Below are 26,386 nucleotides of genomic sequence, written 5' to 3'. Positions count from 1 at the left end.
ATTGATGCTGTCTTTTTATATCTGTGGTGCACGCGCTTAACTCCAAGAGAAACTACTCCGAGTTGATCAAACTAACTCAAATCAGCTGTTCTGGAACCGAAAACTCAGAGTTTCATATCTCAGAGTAGATCAACTCAGAGTTCGGGGTAAGACTCGGAGTTTGTTGAACCTGCTTCGTGAAACGGACCCCAGGTCAGCTTTATATCAAACCTGGGGCTACATGGCCAAACTATATAACACACTGAAAACTGCAGTAACGTAGCGACATTAATAACACTTTAATAAAATAAAAATAAAAATAATTCACTTACTTTTTCGGTCTTCTTCTTCTTCTTCTTCTTCTTCTTCTTCTTCTCTCACACAAAAACACACCTGTACATCGGTAATAATAGACCCCGGTTCACTTCCGTTGTGGCTTTTTTGTTTGCATCTTTGCTTTTTCATTTGCGTCGCTGTTTTTTTTTTTTTTTTTTTTTTTTTTTTTTTATGTAACCGCCTGGGTTTATTCTCAGAGTGGAAGTATTGTGAATAAACTGATGTGTACCAAGAAAAGTATGTATATCAAGAAAAATCTCTACAGTGTTGTTGTGAGGGGGTATGTCACCTTAAAAACTGAGTTTTGCATAGATTGACTGAAATGTACGTTCCTTAACACGATGTGTGACATATTATCCTGATTACCTGTGTATTTTCTTTTCCTGCTTTATGGTTGGTCAGTATAGAGACACATCATGTTTCTCAAATTCTGGTTGGTCAAGGGGCGGGATAAGCGAGCTGCGCTGCTCAGTCGAGCATAGCAAGTGGGTGTGTGCGCCTGGAACACCGCAGTAGCAGAGTGTGTTTTTGTGTCTAGTGGCTATTAGCCATAAAGGTAAGCTAACTGTAATATTTAGCCACTCTAGTTCCTTCAAAAGAAGTGTGTTGTACTTCTAAGAGTATTTTGTCAAGTTTGTATTGCATTATGCTTATGCTTAACTGTGTGGACTGCCTGCTTACAGCGTGGCTAGCGCTTTGCTAGCGAGTGAGTACTTCATGGCTTTGTATGGACTGTGAAGCCCGCTGAGGACTCCGGATAGCACGCTGGGGAGCGGAGGGGCACGGCAGCGCCTAGGACACCGAAGGAAACCAGCTGTTTCCATCGTCATCACCGCCGAGACGGGATATTTTGACTTTCTCTCATCTTGAGACTGAGGCGGGATTGTTTCTGTGCCATCGGAGTAAGGACTTGGACTTTTCTCTGGGTTGGTGAGTAACCCACTGTCACACGCACCGCGAGAGTGAAGAGCACACGCACACACAACGCACGCTAGCTGCTATCAGGCCTGCAACGGGGGGTTATTTTGTTTTAATTTATTTGTTTTATTGCCGGCTTTTGTCTTTGTTTTGGTGTGGATCCACAAGAGTAAAAAAGAGAATATTTCTGCTGTTTGATGAGGTGTGGTGGTTCATCTACGGTTAAAGGTGTGAATTTACTGTCGGACTGGTCAGTAATTGAGGTTAAATCCTCCCGTGTTGATTCTAAAGGGTTTTCATACACACTGTTTACCTGGTTATTGTGAGAGTGTTGGTCAGGTTTAAAGGTTACCTATACCTGTATTTTATTTTCTCTTACTTGAATATCTCCAGAGGTGGGATAGAACATTTGTCTGTTGAGGAAACTACACAACAATTATAAAAAAAAGGACAATTCATGTGAATTTAATTTAATTTATTTTTATCTGTGAATAAATATAATTTCATAGAATTTACCTTTGTGTCAGTGTAATACATAGAATAAGTTAACAGTTGAGTTTAAAAGGCTATCATATATTAGTCATACACTCCTATTCTGATTTCATCTGTGATTGTTTAAAATAATTGAAGTTGGTTAAAATCATTATGATACTCTGTTAAAAAAGGGGTAAAACCAGTTACTTTATTTAAATAAGTGGGGAAAAACAAGTAACTTTCTTAGAAGTCAGTAAAGCAAAAGAACCCAGGGCGCTGTATCTTAAGGCATTAGGTACTAAGAAAGTGCTACATTTATATATACAGTACAGGCCAAAAGTTTGGACACACCTTCTCATTCAGTGCGTTTTCTTTATTTTCATGACTATTTACATTGTAGATTGTCACTGAAGGAATCAAAACTATGAATGAACACATGTGGAGTTATGTACTTAACAAAAAAAGGTGAAATAACTGAAAACATGTTTTATATTCTAGTTTCTTCAAAATAGCCACCCTTTGCTCTGATTATTGCTTTGCACACTCTAGGCATTCTCTCGATGAGCTTCAAGAGGTAGTCACCTGAAATGGTTTTCCAACAGTCTTGAAGGAGTTCCCAGAGGTGTTTAGCACTTGTTGGCCCCTTTACCTTCACTCTGTGATCCAACTCACCCCAAACCATCTGGATTGGGTTCAGGTCCAGTGACTGTGGAGGCCAGGTCATCTGCCGCAGCACTCCATCACTCTCCTTCTTGGTCAAATAGCCCTTACACAGCCTGGAGGTGTGTTTGGGGTCATTGTCCTGTTGAAAAATAAATGATGGTCCAACTAAACGCAAACCGGATGGGATGGCATGTCGCTGCAGGATGCTGTGGTAGCCATGCTGGTTCAGTGTGCCTTCAATTTTGAATAAATCCCCAACAGTGTCACCAGCAAAACACTCCCACACCATCACACCTCCTCCTCCATGCTTCACAGTGGGAGCCAGGCATGTGGAATCCATCTGTTCACCTTTTCTGCGTCTCACAAAGACACGGCGGTTGGAACCAAAGATCTCAAATCTGTTAACTTGCGATTTCTGAGGCTGGTGACTCGGATGAACTTGTCCTCAGAAGCAGAGGTGACTCTTGGTCTTCCTTTCCTGGGTCGGTCCTCATGTGTGCCAGTTTCGTTGTAGCGCTTGATGGTTTTTGCGACTCCACTTGGGGACACATTTAAAGTTTTTGCAATTTTCCAGACTGACTGACCTTCATTTCTTAAAGTAGTGATGGCCACTCGTTTTTCTTTAGTTAGCTGATTGGTTCTTGCCATAATATGAATTTTAACAGTTGTCCAATAGGGCTGTCGGCTGTGTAGTAACCTGACTTCTGCACAACACAACTGATGGTCCCAACCCCATTGATAAAGCAAGAAATTCCACTAATTAACCCTGATTAGGCACACCTGTGAAGTGAAAACCATTTCAGGTGACTACCTCTTGAAGCTCATGGAGAGAATGCCAAGAGTGTGCAAAGCAGTAATCAGAGCAAAGGGTGGCTATTTTGAAGAAACTAGAATATAAAACATGTTTTCAGTTATTTCACCTTTTTTTGTTAAGTACATAACTCCACATGTGTTCATTCATAGTTTTGATTCCTTCAGTGAGAATCTACAATGTAAATAGTCATGAAAATAAAGAAAACACATTGAATGAGAAGGTGTGTCCAAACTTTTGGCCTGTACTGTATATATTTGCATCGCAGCGTTTTTTTTATTTTTATTTGTAGGGATTGGCCGTTCTCGGCCACCTTTTTGTTTTATATCAATTTCTAATCATCTTATCTTAATAAGCAGGCTAATCTACATGCAAATGTGCAGCCTTGTAACATCTGGTGTAAAATATGATAAAATAAACGTCACGTAATGTGCAGCGTTGTACAGTGATATAAACATATATAAATATAATTGAATAAAAGTCACATTACCGTTCCCGCTGTATGCTGAAACACCGTGGTTCAGTCAGCTGTTCTATCTCTCTCTCCATCCCGTGTGTCTCTCCATTGAGCTGTTAACGCTGAGAGCGCCCCCTGCAGGTTTGGAGTTATGAAGCGTTTTTCTTTTGAAGATGGTTTCTTGGTTTGAATCAGTTTGTGCTTTGATCGTTTCTGTATTTGCAGTGCGTTTGATGATGACGAGGTTGTCTTTGTTTTTTGCAGCACCTTTTTTTCATTTGTACCACGTTCCTCTTTTTGCACCTCGTTTAGACTTGTGTTTGAGTTTGTGAATTTGGATCGTTTCTGTACTTGAAGCTGGTTTCTGTAACTGAGACGCATTTGGCCGTTGCGGCGCGTTTGGCGGTTCTCGGCCACCGTACAAAGCAGCCACCATCCTTATCTAGAGCTTTGGTGAACTGTTTGATCAAGCCGAGCTTTATGTGCAGTGGTGGGAAGAGAATCTTGTCTCTGTCTACCAGAGGAATGTTGATGACATTGTTTGCTCTGCAAGGCACCAGTTCCTGCCGCACCGGCCAGTCCTTCTTTGTGTAATGCTGAGCAGTGTCCCTACTATCCCACATACACAGAAAGCATGGGTACTTGGTGAAGCCGGACTGTTGCCCCAACAAAAAATTTGCCATCTTCAGGTCAACACAAATAAAAAGTAAAATCTTCAGAATTTGTTTATTGCAAGAAATATGAAAGAATTTTGTATCATATGACGTGAAAATGCTCATAAATGTAAGCAAAAATGTTAAAAAGCCAATATGTAGCATAGTTCAGAAAGTTGACCTGATTGAGCAAAACCAATGTGATTTTTGGATTCAGCACACCAAAATTATCCTAAATCAGCTCAAAAAACTTACCATAAATTTGTTGTTGACCAGTGTAATCTTTCTCTCTGACTGGATTTTTATTTTAAAACAAATATAACTTCAGTCTAGCAATCTATGTTATTTTAAGATGGGACATATTTATAGCAGTGCATCCTTTTAATTTGATGAGCAGACCTTGAGTGGCTGACTTTAGCTGTTGACACTGACTCTCATTAGCAGCCAAGCAGGTAGATTTGTTGTCAGAGGACAAGTCATTGGTTTTCTATCTTCTTGCTGGTGTCCATGCAATGGAAAGCATTCAGCATAGAGGAGGGAATTTCCATCGTGTAAGTCAGAATATCCAACAGTCAGTGTAAACCTCCATTAAAACCACCCACTGTCCTCTCATTGGTCTCCCCAGTTGTCCATCTGAATTTGAACAGAAACAACTTGTTAGTGACTGAATGTGGCCTCTGAGACCTCCATATTTACTTTTTTTGCCCTCACTCTTTCCCTTTGGAAATATATTTTGCAGGGTGGTTAAAAGCAGGGAGGGAAACTCAAAAATTCTTTCCATCTTAAGTCCAAGAAAATAGGGGAGGTTTGCCAAGGCTAGTTTGATCTAGTCAATCCATAGACAGCAGGACACTGAACCACTACCTGCTCACCTCTTGTTAAGTCACTCTGGATGGGTGTCATCTAAAAGCATCAAGCATAAAGAGTCTGTGTAAATATAAAACTTCTATATGGGAAAAAATGCCCATATATAAATATATGGGATTTCTAACTGGATTTCCATGTTTGACTTTAGCAGAAGAAGTGTTGTTGTGTAGTTAGCATATTCTTTCCTCCACTACCCACTGAACCAATCAACATGCAGAGCACTCTTGTCCAGAGTTTATTTCAATTGGTCTGATGCCGAAGCCTGGAAAAAATTACATTGAGGCACAAACCTCAGTACAGAACCTTTTACAGCTTCATCAAATGCATACACTTCCCAAGTAATTTCAATAAGGTAATCATTCAGAACACCAAGCAAAGCCTCTGGCAAACCGTTGGTTTATTTAACTTCAGCCCACTAATATGGCTTTTCTGTGTCCTGTTAATATGGTGCAGTTATTAGTATGGCTTGAGCTCAGCTCTGTAAACACCCACTCACTGCTGCACTCTCTCTTGTTCAAAGAGTGAACGTGGTTCTGGTTAGGAAAGAAAATGAGGAGACAAAGAAGCAAGACGAGGCAGAGTTGCTCATGTAAATGTTCTCTTAAATCAACATGGTGGAGTCAATCTTCCCCATGATTCTGACATAAAGAACCCTAAACAGTGTAAGATAAATATCTACAAATGATAAAGGAGAGGTTATTACTGCCATGTGTGTTTAAGAGCTGAGTGAGGAGACTGTTGACAGTTTGTGTGTTTGTGCCTAGGTATAAAAGTTTAGATGGAAGACTATATGCACGTGTCTGCCATGCAACTGTGTGTCTGTGTGTATGTGTCTGTGTGCTGCCTGCCGAGTGTGTCCCGTGGCAGTGGTGGTGGGAATGTAAGTGTTAGAGGTTTCTCGGCCATTGTGTGTGTATAAATACCCAGATAGCAAAATACAGTGATTCAACGTTGAATTTTGGTCAAATTGGTTATTTTTGGTTGAGGTTGATAAATCTATGTTGATTCAATGTTTAATTACAGCTACCATTTCAACATTTGAAAAAATGTTGTTGAATCAGCATTGTATAGATGCTGGTTTTTCAATGTTGAAATGTCAACATTAAATAGACATGGTTTCAATGTATGGTATGATGTGCATCTGTGCCCCCGCTCCCCACCCCCGCAGGGGTAGGCGTGCCGTGGGAAGCTCGCGAAACCTGCTCTCTCCTGAGACTGCAGGAGAGAGCTTTTATTACCTCTGAGTGAGAAAAAGAAGACAAACTGGTAAGTCCTTATGAAAACATAGTGTATTTCCCCCTGGAGTTTCCAGCATGTCATCGTGTGACTATTGTTAACTTTGTGAATTATTACCGTGAGGTTGTAGCTTGTTAGCGTTAGCTAGCGCTAGCATGCTAGCTAACGCGAACATGCTAGCTAATGTGTATGTGTACGGCGGCTCGCTCAACTTCGTCGGTCGCTTTGACAAGATAGCGATCTGGAAATCCCACGATCTAGTGTGTTTGAGGCGAGCAGACGACGGCGTGTTCTTAATTTTCATAATTCGTCCAGGTTCGGAGTGCGGGGCTCACATTACATATTACAACGCGCTCAAGCGCGATTGCCCCCGGTATGTGTGTCATCACGTTGAAATACGACACACGCATGGCCCGACGTCATCATTAATCAATATAGGCCTAGTTCAAATACATTCATCATGTCTTCCTTTTAACTAAAAGACGTTTTTGTTGGCTACCTTGTAATCAGACATGGGATGTTTATTTACCTTAAGTTTCGGAGGTAACTTCTTCCTTCAGAAAGGTCCAACTGAGAGCCGGAGCGGCACCTGTTAGATCCAGCAGACCTGACCTGACCGTGTGGCCGTGCACTGTACGGTGCCAGCCGGTGCCGGCCGGCATCAGGTCTGCCGGATCTGACAGGTGCGCCGCGCACACAGACTGCCGTAGGCTACTTTCATTATAAACCGACTTTTGTTTATACACGGTTGCAGCAGCAGAGCTGACAACACGGACAACATGGTTGATTATTGATTGCGCAATGCGGCGATTCGCCGGTAATCGCACTGCATGCATTAAACGATTTTGCGGAAGAGGCAAGAGGAAAGTTGCATGATTTACACTGTATCCACGTTCGCGCTGCGTACGTGACCGTGCATGTGCTCGAGCATGAACGCTTGGGCGCGGTACAAACTTTGTAATGTGAGTAGCCTCTAACTCATTCATTTAATTTATTTAGATGTAATAAAAAGGTCTTAAACTTCATTAAATTTGTAATTAAAAAATTAGCTGATACCTTGTCCATTTGACATGGTACACTTTACACTTAAGCACACTAACCACTTTCTCCATTATCTATTCAGATTACCTGCCTGGCATTAGTCGGAGGGTCCAACTCGGACATGATGATCCAGCGAATGCTATCCTCTACCGTGACAAACAGTCTAGCCAGCATCTTCAACTGGGCGGGAAAGGGACAGAAGAGGGCCTTCAAAGACACGCTAATGCAGGACTGCATGTTTGATGAGCCTGCATCTCAAAAAACTATTGAAGTTAATTTATGTATATTTTAAATTTGATTATCACAATTAAACAAGATTGGATGCGTTTTCCTCACCATGAAATGAAACATAATCTACATAGATAAAAGAGCCATTCCATGGTGAGGGAGATGCATCCATTGTTAAGGCCGAGTGAAAATCTAGTACAGTAAAAACTACACTGCCTCTCTCTCTCGCTCTCTCTCTCTAGATAGATAGATAGACACACACACCTTTATAACAAGTCTCTCTTTTTTTTAGCGGCTGTTCACCAATTTGACCACAAGTTGCTGGAATTCCCATACAGCGAGACTGTGAAGAAGTGGCTACATTATCCACCAGTGAGGAGTGGTGGAGTACCAAGGAAAGAAAAGAATTAGTTGTTTTCCTGTCTGTTTTGTTCATGTTGAACTGGGTCATATAGTTCCTAAGGATTACCTGTTGAGCTGCAGTGGAAGTATAGTAACAAAAAGAGGGACTATAAAAACTGTTACCTTGAAAGATATTTGACTTGTTCAGCCCATGTCAGTTTTCATTTAGGCACTGGACTATTGCTTTAGAACTGTTTTTTTGTTTGGTAAATTTGGAACATTTCTAAACATTTCTTGTTGAGAAATTGCAGAGAGCCCAGTATTTGTAGCTGTTTGGTGAGGCAGCAAAAATGACTTTCAATTTAAAGTACTAAATAAATAGTAATAAAAAGAATGGTCTCTTCTTTTCGTTCATCGAGAATGCAGTAAAGTAGCGGTTCTCAACCTGATGTTCAGCAAACCAGTGTGGTCGCAGAGAGGTGCCAGTTGCAAGTGTGGGGCCCCCCAAAAAATGTCCTTGTAAAATGGGGTCCTGGTATAAAAAGGTTGAGAACCACTGCAGTAAATCATACTTTAAGGCCCATTTCAGCACATTTCAGCCTTCATCTGTATGTTTTTAATATGCCTCATTCAAGCCAAAAACAATCACTTTATTTTTTTAGTTGTTAGTTCTGTAGGGGTTGCTCCAAACTTGTCGACCAGTGAAATCAAGCTCACTCATTCTAATAACTGCCATATGTTTGAACCGTAGTGATGTCACTGGTACACAAGTTTTGAGCACCCCCTGCAGAACTATATAACACCCAGAAGAGTAAAGTGGGGCGGCACGGTGGTGCAGTGGTTAGCACTGTCGCCTCACAGTGAGAAGGTCCTGGGTTCGATTCCCACCCAAGGTCCTTTCTGTGTGGAGTTTGCATGTTCTCCCCGTGTCTGCGTGGGTTTCCTCCGTGCACTCCGGTTTCCTCCCACCGTCCAAAGACATGCAGGTCAGGTGAATTGGAGAAGCTAAATTGCCCCTAGGTAGGAGAGTGTGTGTGAATGTCAGTGTTTGTCTGTCTGCTCTGCGATGGACTGGTGACCTGTCCAGGCTGTTTCCTTGCCTTCGCCCTATGAGCGCTGGGATTGGCTTCAGCACCCCCCCGCGACCCTAGTGAGGATAAGCGGTTTAGAAGATGAATGAATGAATGAAGACTAAAGTGATTATTTTGTGCTTGAATGAGGCATATTTAAAACCTACAGATGAAGGTTGAAAAGTGATGTAATGGTCCTTTAATAATAACATTGTTGCAATGTAGAATCAATGTAATTTCAATGCATTTATAGATGAATCAATATTGATTCAATGTTCGGATTGATTGACTATTCTACATTATTTCAATGTTGAACATAATGTTGAATAAATATTGAATCAATGTTGAGACTGATTGAAAATTCAACATTATTTCAATGTTGGTCATAACGAGCGCTTTCAATGTTATTTTCAACATCTGACATCAGCGTTGATTCAATCTTAAGCCATGACCATATCTCAATGTTGATTCAATGGATTTTTGCTTTCTGGGTATCCATTAAAGCCACATTTAGAAAGCAGCTTGCCTGCAAAGCAGTCACATAATGCCAGACATTCCTTGCCAAGATTTCCATTTCTTTTTCTTTGCTTTGATGGCTTGATACTGTACTGTCCATATCAGCTTGTTATCTGCCTGGTTTTACAAGCAAATGGGAAACAAGTAGTCTTTGATGGTTCACCATTTCTCATGCTCTTTAAAGATGGTCTTACCATTTCATTAAATCATTAATTCAGTTATACTGTGTGTGTGTGTGTGTGTGTGTGTGTGTGTCCCTCTCACCCTCATGGGGTGGAATCTGTGTTATCCTCAAGCTCGGGTTCTCTACTAGAGGCCTGGGAGGTTCTGCGCAGTATCTTAGCTGCTCCTAGGACTGCGCTCTTCTGGACTGTTCCTCAAATCTGCTGGAGCCACTCTCCCAGTTTGGGGGTCACCGCCCCAAGTGCTCTTATTACCACGGGCACCACGCTAGCCTTCACCTTCCACATCCATCTTTGCTGCCCTTTCAGCCCTTGGTATTTCTCAACCTTTTCGTGTTCCTTCTTTCTGATGTTAGTGTCGGCTGGCATCACCATATCTATCACCACCACCCTCTTCTGCTCTTTGTCCACCACCACTATGTCTGGTTGGTTAGCCAGGAGCTGCTTGTCAGTCTGGAAGCTGAAGTCCCACAGGATCTTGACCCTGTTGTTCTCTGCCACCTTCTGCAGTATGGCCCATTGGGATTTGGGTACCTCTATTCCATACTGGATACAGATGTTCTTGTATACAATCCCAGCCACTTGGTTGTGCCTCTCCATGTATGCTGATCCAGCTAGCATCTTACACCCTGCTACTATGTGCTGGATTGTCTCAGGGGCATCTTTGCACAGCCTACACCTTGGGTCTGCTCTACTCTGATAGACCCTGGCCTCTATGGCTCTTGTGCATAGGGCCTGTTCTTGTGCTGCCATGATTAGTGCCTCTGTGCTGTCTGTCAGTCCAGTGTTTTCCTGCCACTGGTAGGTCTTCTTGATATCAGCCACTTCCGCAACTTGACAGTGGTAAACGCCATGTACCACTGTTGTCTGCTCCTCTTCCTCTGCATTCTCATCAGGTTTCTGCCATTTTCTTGATGTACTCCTGGATTTTCAATGTTTCATCCTGGACCATGGTCCTGACACTCACTAGTCCTCGGCCTCCCTCTTTCCGCTTAGTGTACAGCCTCGGGGGTGCTGGACTTGGGGTGAAACCCTCCGTGCATGGTGAGGAGCTTTCTTGTAACCCTCTAACCCTCTGGTAGGTCAGTCCCTTCAGTTCTGATCATCTTGCCTCTCTTTGAGACCACCACTTATCCAATCCGAATGTCATCCCTATGTCGTTGCTGTAGATCTTGGTGGTGTGGATCAGACATCAAGCTGTATGCCATTCCTGGCATACAGCTTGATGTCATCCATGTAGAGCAGGTGGTTGATTGTTGCCCCACTTCAGAATTGGTATCTGTAGCCACTCTTTGTGATGTTCTGGCTGAGGAGGTTCAGGCCAATGCAGAACAGCAGTGATGACATTGCATCTCCTTGGTATATTCCCATCAAGTTCTGAATGAAGGCCCTTAGGTCCCTGTTGATCTTCCAGACTTTCCAGTATCCACATGTGTGGCTTTGAGTTGTAGGCTTTCTTGTAGTCAATCTAGGCAGTGCACAGGTTGGTCCATCTGTTCTTACAGTCTCGGGCGACTGCTCTGTCAACCAGTAGCTGGTGCTTGGCTCCTCTGGTGTTACTGCCAATTCCTTTCTGAGCCCTGCTCATGTATTGAGCCACATGCCCACTCATCTTAGCCGCAATGATACCTGATAGGAGTTTCCATGTTGTGCAGAGGCAGGTTATTGGCCAGTAGTTGAATGGAATGGGTCCTTTCTGGGGGTCCTTCAGGATTAGGTCTGTCCTGTCCTGGGCTAACCACTCTGGGTGGGTCCCATCCCTCAGCAGCTGGTTCATTTGTCCTACTAGGTGTTCATGTTCATGTCAGTTCCCAGGTCCACTAGCCATTGGGCATTGGCGTTGTGTTATGCCTCTCTTTCCCATATGTCCTTCCAGTATTTTTCCATCTCAGCTCTTGGTGGGTCTGACGGGTTGTTATTTCCTTGCCACTGAAAACACACCTTGGCTGGTTCAGTGGAGAGCATCTTGTTTATTCTTCTGGCCTATCTCCTTGGTGTATCTCTTCAGTCAGGTGGCCAGAGCTGTTAAGTTTCTGTTTGGCAGTTTCAAGTGCGTCAGGTATGGAGAGCTTGTTGTATTTCCTCGGTGCCCCTTTGTTCACCAAGTTTCCTTTCTGGAGCTCTGCTAGCTGGCTGACTTCTTTCTGTGTTGCCCTTATTTTGGCCTCTAATCGTCTCTTCCATGGAGGGTACTGCTTGTTATATTTTGTTCCCATCTTGTACCCCAGCATCTTGAGGATTACTGTTGCTGTACTATGTATCAGCTTATTGGTTTTAGTGATGGTGCCCGTATGCTACATTCACATCTACTAGCAGATCTTCTGAAGGTACTTGACAACTCAGCTTTGGTATTTGTCGGGGGCTCCAGGTTTCTGATTGCATCACAATTTTCCTTCTCATGTCAGCAGCTCTCATATTGAGGCTGTTCGGATCTGTTGGGGCTTGGTACCCAATCACGGATTGTGAAGGTGATGATGACATCCCCCCGCTGACCTGTCGTCCTGGCTCCCCCCTGCCATAGCATTGTTGTTGAACTGATTGTGGGTTTCGAAGCATCCATTGGTCCTACATTCGCTGCATGTATCCCCTCAGATAGCCCTGGTTCCCTAGCAACTACACGAACCTTATGAATATGTGTGTGTGTGTAATGTATGTGTGTGTGTATAGATAGATAGATAGATAGAAAGATAGATAGATATACTTTATTGATCCCAACCAGGGAAATTCTGGTGTTCCAGCAGCAACAGTAGAACATACAATAAAGTTAAATAAAAAAGAATAAAGGCTAAATATATACAATAAAGACTATAAAGACTAAAAACTAAAATGTACAATAAGGGCTAACCTAAGGAAAAGAGATATGAGATGTGAAATATATAGATGGTAATGAATATGACAATATACAGATGGAACTGAAGTATATACATGATTGTATAGATAAGGAGAGTTAGCATGAAACCACGAAACCAAGAACCAAGTGGCAGAACCTGAACCAAGTGGCAGAACCTGACTCCCGGTACTGGGATTCAGGAACTAACCGATATGTGTGTGTGTAGTATATAAAGCCAACTTGCTTTAGCCTCAATAGAACCTCTGAGAAAATCTAAAAAACCTCCCTCTCTCCATCACGGGTTTAGGATTTAGGATCTAGGATAGCGCAGCCTGCCCTTAAAGGCAATGGCACCTGGCACACTGATTGGTGTAATTGGCGTAACGCCCAAAACACGCCTATGCATAATATAGTGGGTAGCGCAGGTGTTTTACGGATAACGGGAGGTGCGCAAGATAGCAACTTTTGCGGGGGAACGCCTCTTGCGCAATGCTAAATCCTTAAATAACGGGTTTAGGGACTTTGGCGCAAGATAGGGCCCTCTGTCTTTAAACCAACAGTCATCAGGGTCATGTGACATGTTCCCACAACGGTAACATTTTTTTCATTCATTTCTGTTCAGTGACATTTTATTTGTAGCATATTCCAGCGATTTTTGCTGTATATCTGAAGCACCTCTTGCTGCGGTTTCCATTGATATTGCAATGTTCAGAGCCTCCTCTAATGTAAGGTCCTTTTCACACAGGAGCTTCTTCTGTGTGGTTTCACAGTGCATGCCACACACTATCCTGTCCCTCAAAGTGTCTGATAGACCCGCTCCAAATTGGCAGTGTTCTGATAATTTGCACAATTCAGCACAGTATTCAGAAATGCTCTTATTTTTGCTCTGATTCCGTTTGTGAAATTTAAATCTTTCAGCAATGATCAGTGGTTTGGGCTTTAAATGCTGTTGGAGAGTGTCTACTATTTGCTTGAATGTTTTATCAGTTGGCTTTTCAGGTGTTCAATTCAATTCAATTTTATTTATTTGTATAGCCCAGAATCACAAATTACAAATTTGTCCCAAAGGGCTTTACAGGAAAATACAACATCCTCTGTCCTTAGACCCTCACATCGGATGAGGAACAACTCCCTAAAAAAAAACCTCTAACAGGGAGAAAAATAGGAAGAAACCTCAGAGGAGCAAGAGAGGAGGGATCCCTCCCCAGGACGGACAGACGTGCAATAGATGTTGTAAACACAGAAAAGAAACAACAAAAGATATACATGCATAATACAAAGTCACTAAGGTAAAAAAAAAAAAAAACACTGTTGTTACAATTAAAAATATCTTTGTAAATTAAGGCAACCCCACCGCCTTGTTTATGAGCCCGGGCTACATGGGCATAGGAGTAATTAGGTGGAGTAGCCTCATTTGGGGCAGGAAAACATTTGGTTTCAAGCATGTCTCACACAGACCAATCATGTCCAATCCATGATCAAGAATTAGATCATTTATGAGTAAAGCTTTGGTAGCCAGAGATCTAATATTTATAAAACCAAATTTTAGGTTCTTGCTGCCACGACCAGTGGTAAGCAGATCTGAAGACCCACCACTGGCTGAGGTATTTATAGGGACCAAACATCTTGTGTGATTAGCTGACCGTCCCAAACCTTTATGCTTAGGACGATGAGTAAGCACAGGCTTAATAACTTTAGGAGTATAGTTTTGTAGTTTATAAGGTGCTTCATTATAGGATTGTACCACAACAGTAGAAGGAGTGGTTTGAAGATACATATAATCCCCAGATTTGGGGACCAGGAGATTGTGAGCGGGCCGGTGGGGTAGGGAGACTGTCTCAATGTCATAAGCCAAGCCAGCAGTCTGATTATCTATGCTGTGAAAAATATCCTGACCAATCACATTAACTACACCATATGACTCCACACCCACAATAATTTCGAGTCAGGTCCACCACTGTTACTTTCATCAGCTATTTTCAATTTAGTTTTAGTCTTAGTCTAGTGTCAAATGCCCTTTTTTACTTTTAGTCATATTTAGTCAACTTGAATTCTTTTTTGTTTAGTCACATTTTAGTTGACAAAAAGTCTTGGCATTTGACATTAGTCTAGTTTTAGTCAATAGTTTTAGTCAATATTCTTTTTTAGTCTTTGACCTGCATCATGTTGACTTTTTTTTTTTTTTAAATGTAACAATATTTTAAATTATTATTTTAAAAATGTAAATTACTTATCAAACAGACCTAACAATTCAGCTACCAATGAATGAGCAGTAGTATGCATGTGACAACCAGAGGTGGGAAGTAACGAAGTACAAATACTTCGTTACCGTACTTAAGTAGATTTTTCAGGTATCTGTACTTTACTTGAGTATTTAATTTTCTGCCGACTTTTTACTTTTACTCCCTACATTTGAACACAAATATCTGTACTTTCTACTCCTTACATTGTCAAAACAGGCTCGTTACTTCTCTCTCCCTCTCTCTCTCTTTTTGGTGGGGGCGGGCGGGCTCGTTACCACCAAGAAAAAAAATACAACACCTGCACCGGCACCGTACGAGAACAAAAGGCAGAGAAAGGCCCAATCCCAATGTCCACCCTCACACACTCACTGACTTTGAGGCGCGCTCCCGCTAAATCCGTGAGGGCTTAGGGTTGTCCCATTAACAAATCATGAAGTGCGTGAGGGATCTCTCGCGGACTTTTTGAGCCCTTAATGCACCCTTTCCGTAAGTGGGCATCTCTGCAGACTTAGCGTAAGGGAATTACCCATAGTTCATTGCATTGTGATGTATGACATGAATCCCCTGGGGAAACCAGCTGGCGGCCGCTATAAAAGCGAAGTGAAACGAGCGAATTTGTAAACAATCCAATTCAATCCACTTTATTTATAAAGCACAATTTTAACAAACACAACGTTTTCCAAAGTGCTGCACCACAAGATAACACATCACAAGATAACACAATACACAATAGGATAACACTATAAAATAAGATAAGATTAAATAAAATAAGATCAAATAATAATAATAATAATAATAATAATAATAAATATAAAATAATAATAAAATAAGAAAAGATAATATAAAATAATAAAATAAAAGAATAATGCAATTATAATTTAAATAAAATAAAATAATGTAAAATGCACTGCCCGCATAGCATAAAAAGAAAGAAAACATGCACATATAAAATCATAAATCATAAAATCATAAATCCTACATGGTATCAAAAAAAACAAAAAACATGGAGGGTGCAATCAGCAGTGAAGCCGCAAAAAAGAAAAAGTTCTCATGTGAGTATAACAGGCCTATTTTATATAAGATGGCCTTCAGAAACGAAGGAAATAAGCAGATAGGCAATGCATAGGCTATTTGTTTTTTATTTCTTGGCAAGCTCATCAATGCCTTTTGTGGGAGTAGATCATTTTTTAATGCTGTTTTTACAACTCCTCAAAAATACCAAGCAAAAAATGTAGCTGCGATTGTGAGAAACATGATGCATCGCTGTTGACACCCAAACAAAGGGCTGTCCCATTCCCTTTTTATAGCACTTCAGCCCCTTGCAGCCTCACGCACTCAGTCATTTTCCAGGTGCAACTACTTAAGTCAGTGAGGGCTCAGGGCTCAGGGCTCAGGGCTTAGGGAGGAGATGTTGGCTGTGTCCCAATTCAAAGGCTGTACGCTACCTAGGTCCTATTTGTAGGCTGCTTACATCACGGCGGCGCGACAAGTGCTGTCCAAATTCAGTTTTACCGCGCAGGGTCCTGCAAATGCAGCCGACAGATGCAGCCTATTTCTGACTAATTTGCAGGAAACACCTCCACGATGCTTCACAGCCAACATTACAGCCTACTTCCCAAGGTACCTTTCAGTCCGGTTGAATTTCTGGATCAGCCACCATTGCTAGAATTATTAAGCATGTTTTAGACCGTCTTAATGTTTATATCATGACGTTTTTATAAATTTTCATGCCTATAATTACCACCATATATTCGGTTTAGCTGTTAACTGTATCCCAACAACGCCTGGAAATGCACGTTTAGTTAGATGAGTTAGATAGGCATTTTGCATGATGTTTCCATAGCAACCATCAGCGCATCAGGTACGTTATAATGTAGCCATGTGTACAATTACTTTAATTGGGATTGTCTGTTGCAATTTGTGAGGTGTAACAATTATCTTAATTTTCTGCATCTTCACGAAGACAAAATAAAATAAAATACATAAAACTTCAGAATCAATGTTGTCCATATTGAGAGCGTTGAAGCTGCTTATCGTTTTGTTTCATGCACAGGTGTTCACCGACGCACCTCCGAAACATAGCTACTTCGGCATTTTACGCTGCATCACTCGAATGCGCTTCGGGAAGCCTCGATAATAATGACGTAGGAATCCTCCGCAGGCTACACCGTCCCAATTCACTAAACTTTTAGTTCTGGGATACCTGATATCGGCACCTACGTCGGACGCCTCCTACGTGGGCACTGTAGGCTGCGACCTAGAAGTCATCTAGCCCTTCGATTGAGACAGACCCTGAGATTCAGCCAAACTTTCCAGGCTACAGCAGCGCACTGACATAGATTGTGAAACAAAGTGAAGAGTTGCCACTCCGCTGTATTTTCACTGGCTAACAGCAGCACACTGGCTTAGCTTGTCTATTCAGAGAGGAGGTATCACTTCGGCTTATTTTTCATTCAAAACAAATAATAATTTAATATATTTTTATATTATTGGAGTCAACATCTACTCCTTCAAGATAATTTATTATGTTCTACAACTCATAAACATACACCAACACTACATACTGAGTGTTTGAGCAGCATATCTCCTCTGTGCTACAAAAGATCCGTGGTAAAAATTATTAACATTAATGCTGAAGCCCTCCCCCACAGTTTCAAAAAATCCTGGAGGAAACCCTGCACAGAGAGGGAAAGGGAGAGAGGGCGTGGGGCGCGAGAGCAGTTAAGAAAAAGAAAACCATAAAGAGAAATCTGGAGACATGGAGGAAGACAGTTGCCAGGGAAGATAACGTTAGTCAACAACAAAACAGAGTCGGAGAAGCAAGAAAAAATCTGTTAAAAGTCATATACAGTATTGAGAGTACCAAAGCTGTTATTAAGGTACTCATTCAAGACCTCTGGTCAGTTCAGTCTTGATTATTGTGTGAAACTGGGCTTGCAGCAAAACTAGAATGTTGCGTGATTTTCATTCTCTCTGTACCAGCACTTTGCAGGTTGTTAATAAAAGAGGAAAAGTTCCTGTTTTGTGTGCCCTGAACTTTTTTTCGTCAAAAAGTTATCAAAAAAGGTATATGCAATGGTAAAATGGTAAAAAAAAATAAATAAATTAAAAAAAAATCATTTTTACTTTTTACTTTTGTACTTAAGTACATTTCAGAGCCTGTACTTTCTTACTTTTACTTGAGTAAAGAAGTTGAATTGGTACTTCTACTTTTACCAGAGTCTTTTCTCACACAAGTATCTTTACTTCTACTTAAGTACAGAATGTCAGTACTTTTGCCACCTCTGGTGACAACATAGATTGAAAAATAAGCTGAAGTGATACCTCTTCTCTGAATAGACAAGCTAAGCCAGTGTGCTGCTGTTAGCCAGTGACTTCAGACTTCAGACAGCGCCACACACACGCACTCCGGCATGAGCACACAGCAACTCAGGAGGAGAAAAACTAACGCGCATCCAATTAATGCACTTTCTGGATTGTAATTTAAAAGTCTATGACGAAAAATATGACTGATATCGATGTACAGTCCGGGCCAGCGTTGCGTTCAAGTGCAACTCCAAAAAGGAGGACAAATAAGCGTCCGGCTTGAGGCTGCGCCGGATGCCGGACAAGGCATTTAAATTCCGGACTGTCCAGCCTAAATCCGGACGTATGGCCACCCTAGATGAAGGCCGTCCGCTTTCAGCAGGTGGGGGCGGCCCCAGAAGGAAGGCCAATTATCCACAAAGCTAAAACCATGCTCAGCACAGTGACGGGCCAGCCAGCGGTTCAACGAGGTTAACCTACAGTACATCTCATCATTACCCCTCACCGGTAAGGGACCAGAGACAACTAATCGATGCCGACACATCTTTCTAGCTAGCTCAAGTCCTAACTAAGCTAGCTCTTGTGATTTCTGACTGCTTCATCCTGCATTATTGGTGCCGACATAAATAACAATGTTCCTATAGCTATCGGTGTAGTGTGCCTGGGTCCCCTGTTTCTTCCTCGATACTGCCAGCACCCTAAGATTATCCTCTATGTCGGAGACTCTGGCCCCAGGTAACCAATGAACCACAGCTGGCGAAGCTAGTCTAACATTGCTCTGTTCGCCACGCCGGCGAACAGAGACAAACTCCGCCGCATCTGCCGACGAGGCTAAGCTAGTGCTAGCGCTAGCGGGCCGGCTATCAGGCTATCTGGAGTGCCCGTGATGTCTAGCGTATTCCTAGCTGAAAGTAGCTGCTCTAAATCACGGACACGTCTCTCTAGTAGAGACATCCTATCTGAGAAAGCGGAGCAGTCACTGCACACCATCGTTGTCCAAGGCTGGATTTACTGCAGCGACACAGAGCTAAGTAATAGCTATGCTAAGGCTAGTGCTAGTGCATAAGCGCGAGTAGCTCTGCTAGTCTATCGACTCTGGAGAAGTAGCAGGGTTATCACATTAGCAAGGTAATCAAGTTATAAAATCTACCAGCTACAGAAGATTTGTATGGCTAAAGATTAATTTGAGCAAGAGAGAGAGAGAGAACGGGTAGCAGAGACCTTACAGAGCAGGAGACTGCATCCAGGGTTCTAAATTAACTTTTTTGATCACCAGCCAATGCGGCTGGTAACTTTCTAAAGTTACCAGCCAATCAGAATTTCTACTAGCCAAATTTTTTCCGGCGAAAATAGGAGAGATTATGAGTGCCGCTGGATTCATCTGATCACTTTATTAACATTATTGGCATATAAAATGCACAGAAAATACATACAAAACAAAGTACATGCAGAAAGTGCAAACTTCTGAATCTTCTGAATGAAATGTCTTCAGAGCTCTCTGAACTGATTTCTCCATCTGAATCACAAAGCAAAATGTGGGATTATCACCACACCACCTTAAAAATGCAATCTGACTGGACTGAATGCAGCAGAAGTGCATCTCAGCTAGGGCTGCTGATGATGATAATTTTATTGCTAATTACTTGGATTCATTTAAATGACTACTTACAATTAAAATCTGCAACTGAACATTTCAAAGTTGATGAACATAAATTTTAAGATGGAATTTGTCACCAAAACTTATTGTTTCATCATGTTATTGTCTGTGTACATACAAAACAAAGTATACACAAAGTGCAAACTTCTGAATCTTCTGAATCAAATGTCTTCAGAGCTCTCTGAACTGATTTCTCCATCTGAATCACACTCAGTTCCTTTTGTTGTTCCGTGTGTGCGCGCAAACTCAGGCCTGCGTGAGCGCAAACTGTCAGCATGCCAGATGTCAATGGCTTTGGTTGGATCAAAGTCCTTGATGTCAGGTGAGCACAGCTGAGTTTTCAGGAGGTCAGAGAGGGTCTCACCCTTCAGTGGTCTTCAGGAGGACTCCCTCATAGGTGTCTGTGTCCAGCATTGCTCTCAGCTTAGGCCCAGGTCTACAGTAGTGCAGAGATGGATGGGTGTCCTTTTCTTCATTCATTTATGTATGTATGTATGTATGTATGTATGTATGTATTACTGAGGTGAAAACACACCAACACAACTTAAAATCAAATCATAAATTGTAGGATATATGATACATACCCTGACTTGTACTTTTCTATGACAGCCTGAGTGGAGGACAGGCAGCTCTGAGCTTCAGCCAGGGTTGACACTGACTTCTGCAGTGACTTGGAGAGGTTGCTCAGTTGACAAATGGTGTCATGGAGAAGGCAGCAAAACCTGAGCACTCCACCATCCTTGGCTATGTTGAGGAACCCCTTGGCCTTTGCTCTCAGAACAGCATCAATGTTCATGGCCTCCTGGGACTACAAGCAAAACAACTGCATTATATCACAGACAGCATTTAAAACTGATGAAAAGAAAAAGAAAGCAAACATTAAATTATCCATCTACACTGCTGGTTTTAGTAGGCTATAAATTAACATACCTTCTCCTCTAAGTGGCGTACAATGCCAGCATATCCCCTGAGAAAATGGTCAAGTGCTTTGAAGAGATGTGGTAGCCACCGGGTTCCACCTACTCTGGCTGGCATCAAAGCCTTCATGTGGAGCTCCCTGAAGTGTTGATTAAGGCTGGCCCTGTTTACTCCACTCTTATGATATAAGGTGTAGAGTCCACTCAACAGGTCCTCAACTTTCCTGACCATCACATTTTTCTTTATTCCATCTGAAAAGGCGAGCTCAAGCTTATGGGCCATGCAGTGGATCCCCAGCACATTTGGTCTGTCTGCATGCAGTTTTGTAACTACACCATTGTTTACTCCTGTCATTACAGATGCTCCATCTGTGGTGAGGGCCACCAGCTTGTTCTTCCAATCAGGGCTGACTTCACTGTCCATTATACTGCACACAGCTTCAGCTATATTTGTAGCATCTGGCTTTGAGACAGCTTTAACCCCGACAAAATCAACTTTGACCTTCCCCTCACTGGCACTCCTGACGTAGACCATTTCTTCTTCCATCACTGCACTGTCCAGGGATCCATCTGACATGACTGAGATGAACTTGCTGTCAGATAATCTCGCCCTCATCTTTCTTCTCTCATCCTCTGCTATGTAGTGTATGAACTCTTTTGCCTGGTAGTCATTTGTGTATGTCTCTCCTATCTTCAAGCCTTTCTTCCTGTCCACCCTGAAATTAGTTATCATGTAAATGAAGCCACTTTTAGCGCCTACAACACAGTATATTTCAGTGAGATTTTTTTGTTTTTGAAACCCCCAAACGTAAAGTTCCCTCTGTGTCTATGGAAGCATGTACGTCACTCTGTATCGTATTAAATGCACTGATTCTAAACATGCAAATGAGTCAATATCAATATAGGGTACCATTTGGTGTCCCGGGCAGAAACCACTCACTTTTCATGAAAAATTTGCAAAATAACAAAACTCTGAGGGTTTATTATAAATGGCCAAACATTTAAACACACATTGGTACAGAGATACATCTTTTAAAGGGTGTTTTTCATATTTAAAAAAAATGTTCTATGATTAGATGCATGTGATTTTGCCATGTCCCAAACTCCTCTCTACTAACTTCACTGAGTGTATTAAGTAGTTAAATGATATACAATGTACAAACCTTTTACATGCTCTTGTTGCTCTCATCAAGTACTTGAATAAAATGAGTCAATTGGATCATTTATGGTCTAATGTCATAACAATAATAAACGTTTTGCATGTGTCCCTGGATTTGCTGTCCACCCCGTCATTAGGTGGTTACTGCCACTATAAGAAACCACCTGCTGTAATCAGTGACATCACTACCACTGCTTTGTCTTTTACAAATGGAGTGAAGAATAGCTCCTGCAGAGAGAGTACATATCAACATTTATATTTTGACATTTTCATCATTTTATGATTGAACTTGAATGTGTTCAATCTTAATGTGTCCACCCTGTCATTGCAAAATATGAATCTATATAAATTCTTTTCAGAAATTCAAAATATGTTTGTTAAAGTATACACAGTCACCCTCCTAACTGATACATGTTGCTAGCTAATGGCCCAACATGTGCTCATTAAATGCAAACTTCAGCCAGAAACGTCCTCCCTGTCATTGTCCACCCCGTCATCAAGTCTAGTTTTATAACAGTTTTATAAGTTTTTCAGTGTTTCAGAAGTCAAGTGGAGAACAAAACATATGCAGAGAAAGAAACCATTTGAAAGGATACCTATGTTTATACTTTTTGTGGTAGGCCTACATTTAGGGACCAACATGTTTTTGTTTTGTTTATATTAATCTTTTTCTTCTATATTAATCTTAATCGTTTTTTCGTCTAGTTGAAGGTTTTATTTATTTATTTTTGCTGTCGTTGAGTGTCATTTCCAAATGTAGCCTACCTGTGCACAATTCAAAATACAGTAGGTGAAAAAAGTCATGTTTTGACAAAAAACATTTGTTGACAAAAACCATAACATTGTTTCCTTTAAATATATATGAGGCACTATTGTCCACCCTGTCATGCCAAGGTCCACCCCGTCATGTCATTGTCCACCCCGTCGTGTTCATGTTTTACGTGAATAAATTATTATTTTCACAAGTTATCAAAACCTTTTGTGTAATTTTGCTCTGAAGAGATTAGGGCCAAACAGTATTATTTCAAAGTTTGACCAGATACCTTTATTTATAGAGTTTATTCAGAAAAGAAAGTACAACTTTCACAGATTTTACATATACAAACATATTTTTCCATAATTTCTGTATTTTTGAGAGATGTTTTCCAGAAACTAAAATATATTCCTGAATGAGGGACCAAATACCTTTCTGAAAATGTACATTTTGTAATCAATATATGATTAGAACATATTTACTCTATTTAGAAATTGTCCCATGACAGGGTGGACACATTTTGCAATTCGCTTGTACTTTCTATGCTTGCAGTCAACTTATAAAAGGTGCAGGAGCTTGACCAATATGCATTTCTAACAGCTTATGGTCTACTTTATACAATGGATATGGAGTTCAGTGGAAAATCTCATCTTTTTTTGTGTGACATTGGGAAGTTTCAATGGCACTCTATACTGATATTGGCTCATATTACTAGCCTTGGAAGACAGATAAAGAACATGTTTGGCAGGGCTGTGTGGAACACTGAAACACACTAACACCCACACATCAGCACACAAATAAAGTCAAATATGAGGACTAATATCAGGGAAATTATATGAAAGACATAGGATGTCCTTGAACTGCTGAGTTAAACCTTGTCAGAATCCTAAAGTTATTGCCAGTCATTGTTTTTCATGTACTGCACTTATCATGAGATTCAATTGAGCGAGAAAAACATAGTCCTTGCTTTCTGATTCCATGCCACTTGAAGGGCATATGATGCAAAATGAAAGGCTGAGTGCCATTACAATGATGGTCATTGACTCCTGGCCCCTCTGTTTCTTTCTCGTGAAATAAAGCTGGAATTCAGATACAGGAAAGATATGTTTTATGTTGTGTGTATGTGTGTGCTAACACAGGGTGTGTGTTAAGCGTCTAGTGCAGTAGTGTCATAGTGCTTGCAGTTAGTGCATGCTGCATGCTGCCTTGTGCTCTCTGCTTACAGTTACTGCCACTGGCTAGCCTCTGTAATAGAGGGTGAAAAGAGGAGCTAAGTGTGTAAGCCTCCACCACTGTGAGGGCTGCGGCTGGGGGGGAATTGTAGTAATTGATTTGGTTTGATGTATACTTTGTTAAAAGTTAGATGTTTGTTTTTATGATTTGTTTTGCGTTCTGTAGCTGGTTAGATTGTGAGCAAACTGTTGTTTTTGTTTTGTAGCTATTTTGTTTTTTTTGTCTTGTGTATTCCCCCTGTGTCTATTAGTGGACTGATCACCCACTATAAAAGCCCCCTCAGTGTGTCATTCAGCAGGTCAGTTTGTTCAGCTCAGTCTAAGTTACTGCTTATCTTGAGTTTCCTTTTCTTTTGTTGACCTCTTTTATGGCCAGACATTTTTTTGAGTTGGTAAAGTCTTTGTTTTGGACATTTTTCTGTTTTGGGTAAATAAAACCCTGTTTTTCATTGAAAATGCCTGCGGCTCTCTTTTGCCTGACTGCTGGGTCCCTGACAACCACTAAGTCTCCTGCATTGCCTCCCTGGGGCCACACACAGAAATTGGATATCTCACGGTCAGCAGTGGGCCTAAGAGATGCAGCTTGTAGGCCCACTATTGTGTGGACACACCCTGGTGCCCATCAACCACTGTCCCAGCCACAAGTCAGCGGGGTTATTGTGGTTAGTCTGTTGAAACAAAGGCTAAGGGACCACACCCTTGCAGAAAAGCAACAAGAGCAGGTATGAATGGACAGGGAGCTCATAGTCAGAACCCTACACAGCAGCGGCACAGGGCATTTGGAAGGGCTGTACCCGGCTCACATTTTCTCTGGGTCCACTCAGAGTTGGCATTTCAATATGATTATTCAAAGATTCGTTCATTATTCACATAAAATCTGTTATTCACATTGGCGGATTATAGTACGCACACAGTTACTGCCAATTAATTTTCTGAGACATGCATTCACCTGCATTTCTGCAGGATTTACAGCACAGGAGCATCCAAAGACAAGATCACAACAAGAAATCACCTGTATCTCAACAACACAGGACTTATAGCTCCAGTGCAGTCTATAAGACCAACAACAATACATTATAAACGAGAGACAGAGCGAGAGAGAGAAGGTTTTATCTTTTTCTGATGTGGAGCCTGTGCTGCTCATCCAGCACTGTGTCTATCCGACTCTTACCAATGGTCTTCAGGGCACTCTGAGAGCGGATGTGGGCTGTGAATGTTTCGTGCTTCAGCAAAGACCTTGGCAGGTTGTGCAGGTCGCAGTAACCCTCTTTCACCCATACGCTGCCACTACCCGCCGAGAAAAGTAGACTCGGAAAACACAACAACTTGCTAGCTTGACTACATCCACACAACCTGGTCTTTCTTTTTGTACCATTCCGTTTGAAAAGTCCTCACAATTTTTATTACATTTATTTCCTCAAATATCAAGTTAGAAAGTCTTTTCATATGGGAAATCTCCACCTTCGCTGCCAGCCAAAAGCACTGCGTGCCCGTGACAACAGCATTGTGAGATCTTGTGGGCCTGTCGGGATTCCCGACATCCCTGACTCGGGAAGCCACCCCACAGAGGCAGAGAAGCGTTGTGCCTAAATGATACCCATTGAAGACAGCAGACTTTACAAAGCTGCCATCTCCACATTTGGAGAACGTGACAAGGTTTTTGACAACAGCAAATCTGTATATTTCACAAAAGCCTTGCTTATTGGTTTTGCAAAGGATTAACCACTCTATTTTTGTACCACTCTGCAATCATCATATGTCATAGGTGCCCCCCTCCCATTGCTGCTGGACATGTACAGGAAGCACTGCATCTGCAGAGCGGCAGCCATCTTCAAGGACACTCACCACCCTTCTCACAGCCTGTTCTCCCTGCTGCCATCTGGAAATAGACTCAGGAGTATCTGCTGTAAGACGAGTAGATTCATAAACAGCTTTTTCCTCCAGGCTGTGAGAGCACTAAACTCTGAAACGAACACTTGCACACTGAACAAACTGAACTGAACTAACCCGCTGTTAAAAAACTCTGACTGTTCTGCACACTTATTGCACATTTGCTCAACGTTGCTGCCGTTGTTTGTTTTTTAAAAAAAATCTATTTATTATTATGTGATTTCTTATGTTTTTATATTTTATGACCTGATTTTGCACTGCTTTTAACCTAGGAGTACACTATTTTGTTTTTTGTACTCAGTACTAAGAAATGACAAATAAAAAACCTTTGACCTTTGACAATGAAGTACCTCTGTCTTTGGCCAAATGATCTAGCGGTCTCCTTTTTGTCTATAATTAGCTGTACAGCTTTACCCGTCTTGATGTCCCAACAACAATCTTCCACACAGTCGGAACCAGCCTGGGTCATTTCAGTGTCGACTCCGGTGACAGTCTCAGCAAGAACAGAGCTGCTGCTTTGGAGGTTTTCGGGCTGTGCTGGTTGGGTTGAAGATCCAGGCTCTGAAACAGTTGTGGAAAGTTGTGTAGCATTTTTCATTAAGTTCAGTTTTGTTTGGCAGTATTT

At 41.6% G+C, this 26,386-nt stretch overlaps 1 long non-coding RNA gene across 1 annotated transcript; it reads left to right on the top strand.

Moving 5' to 3' along the window:
* Window positions 1-767: 767 nt before the first annotated feature.
* LOC115358235 (uncharacterized) lies at window positions 768-26,049 on the top strand. The gene is made up of 3 exons (XR_003928167.1): window positions 768-871; window positions 999-1,245; window positions 25,637-26,049. It is a non-coding gene; the product is annotated as an uncharacterized LOC115358235 (long non-coding RNA).
* The last annotated feature ends 337 nt before the right edge of the window (window positions 26,050-26,386 follow it).

This window comes from Myripristis murdjan, chromosome 4 (assembly GCF_902150065.1).
Source record: "Myripristis murdjan chromosome 4, fMyrMur1.1, whole genome shotgun sequence".
NCBI lineage: Eukaryota > Metazoa > Chordata > Actinopteri > Holocentriformes > Holocentridae > Myripristis > Myripristis murdjan.
This window is presented reverse-complemented; position numbering and strand designations above follow the sequence as displayed.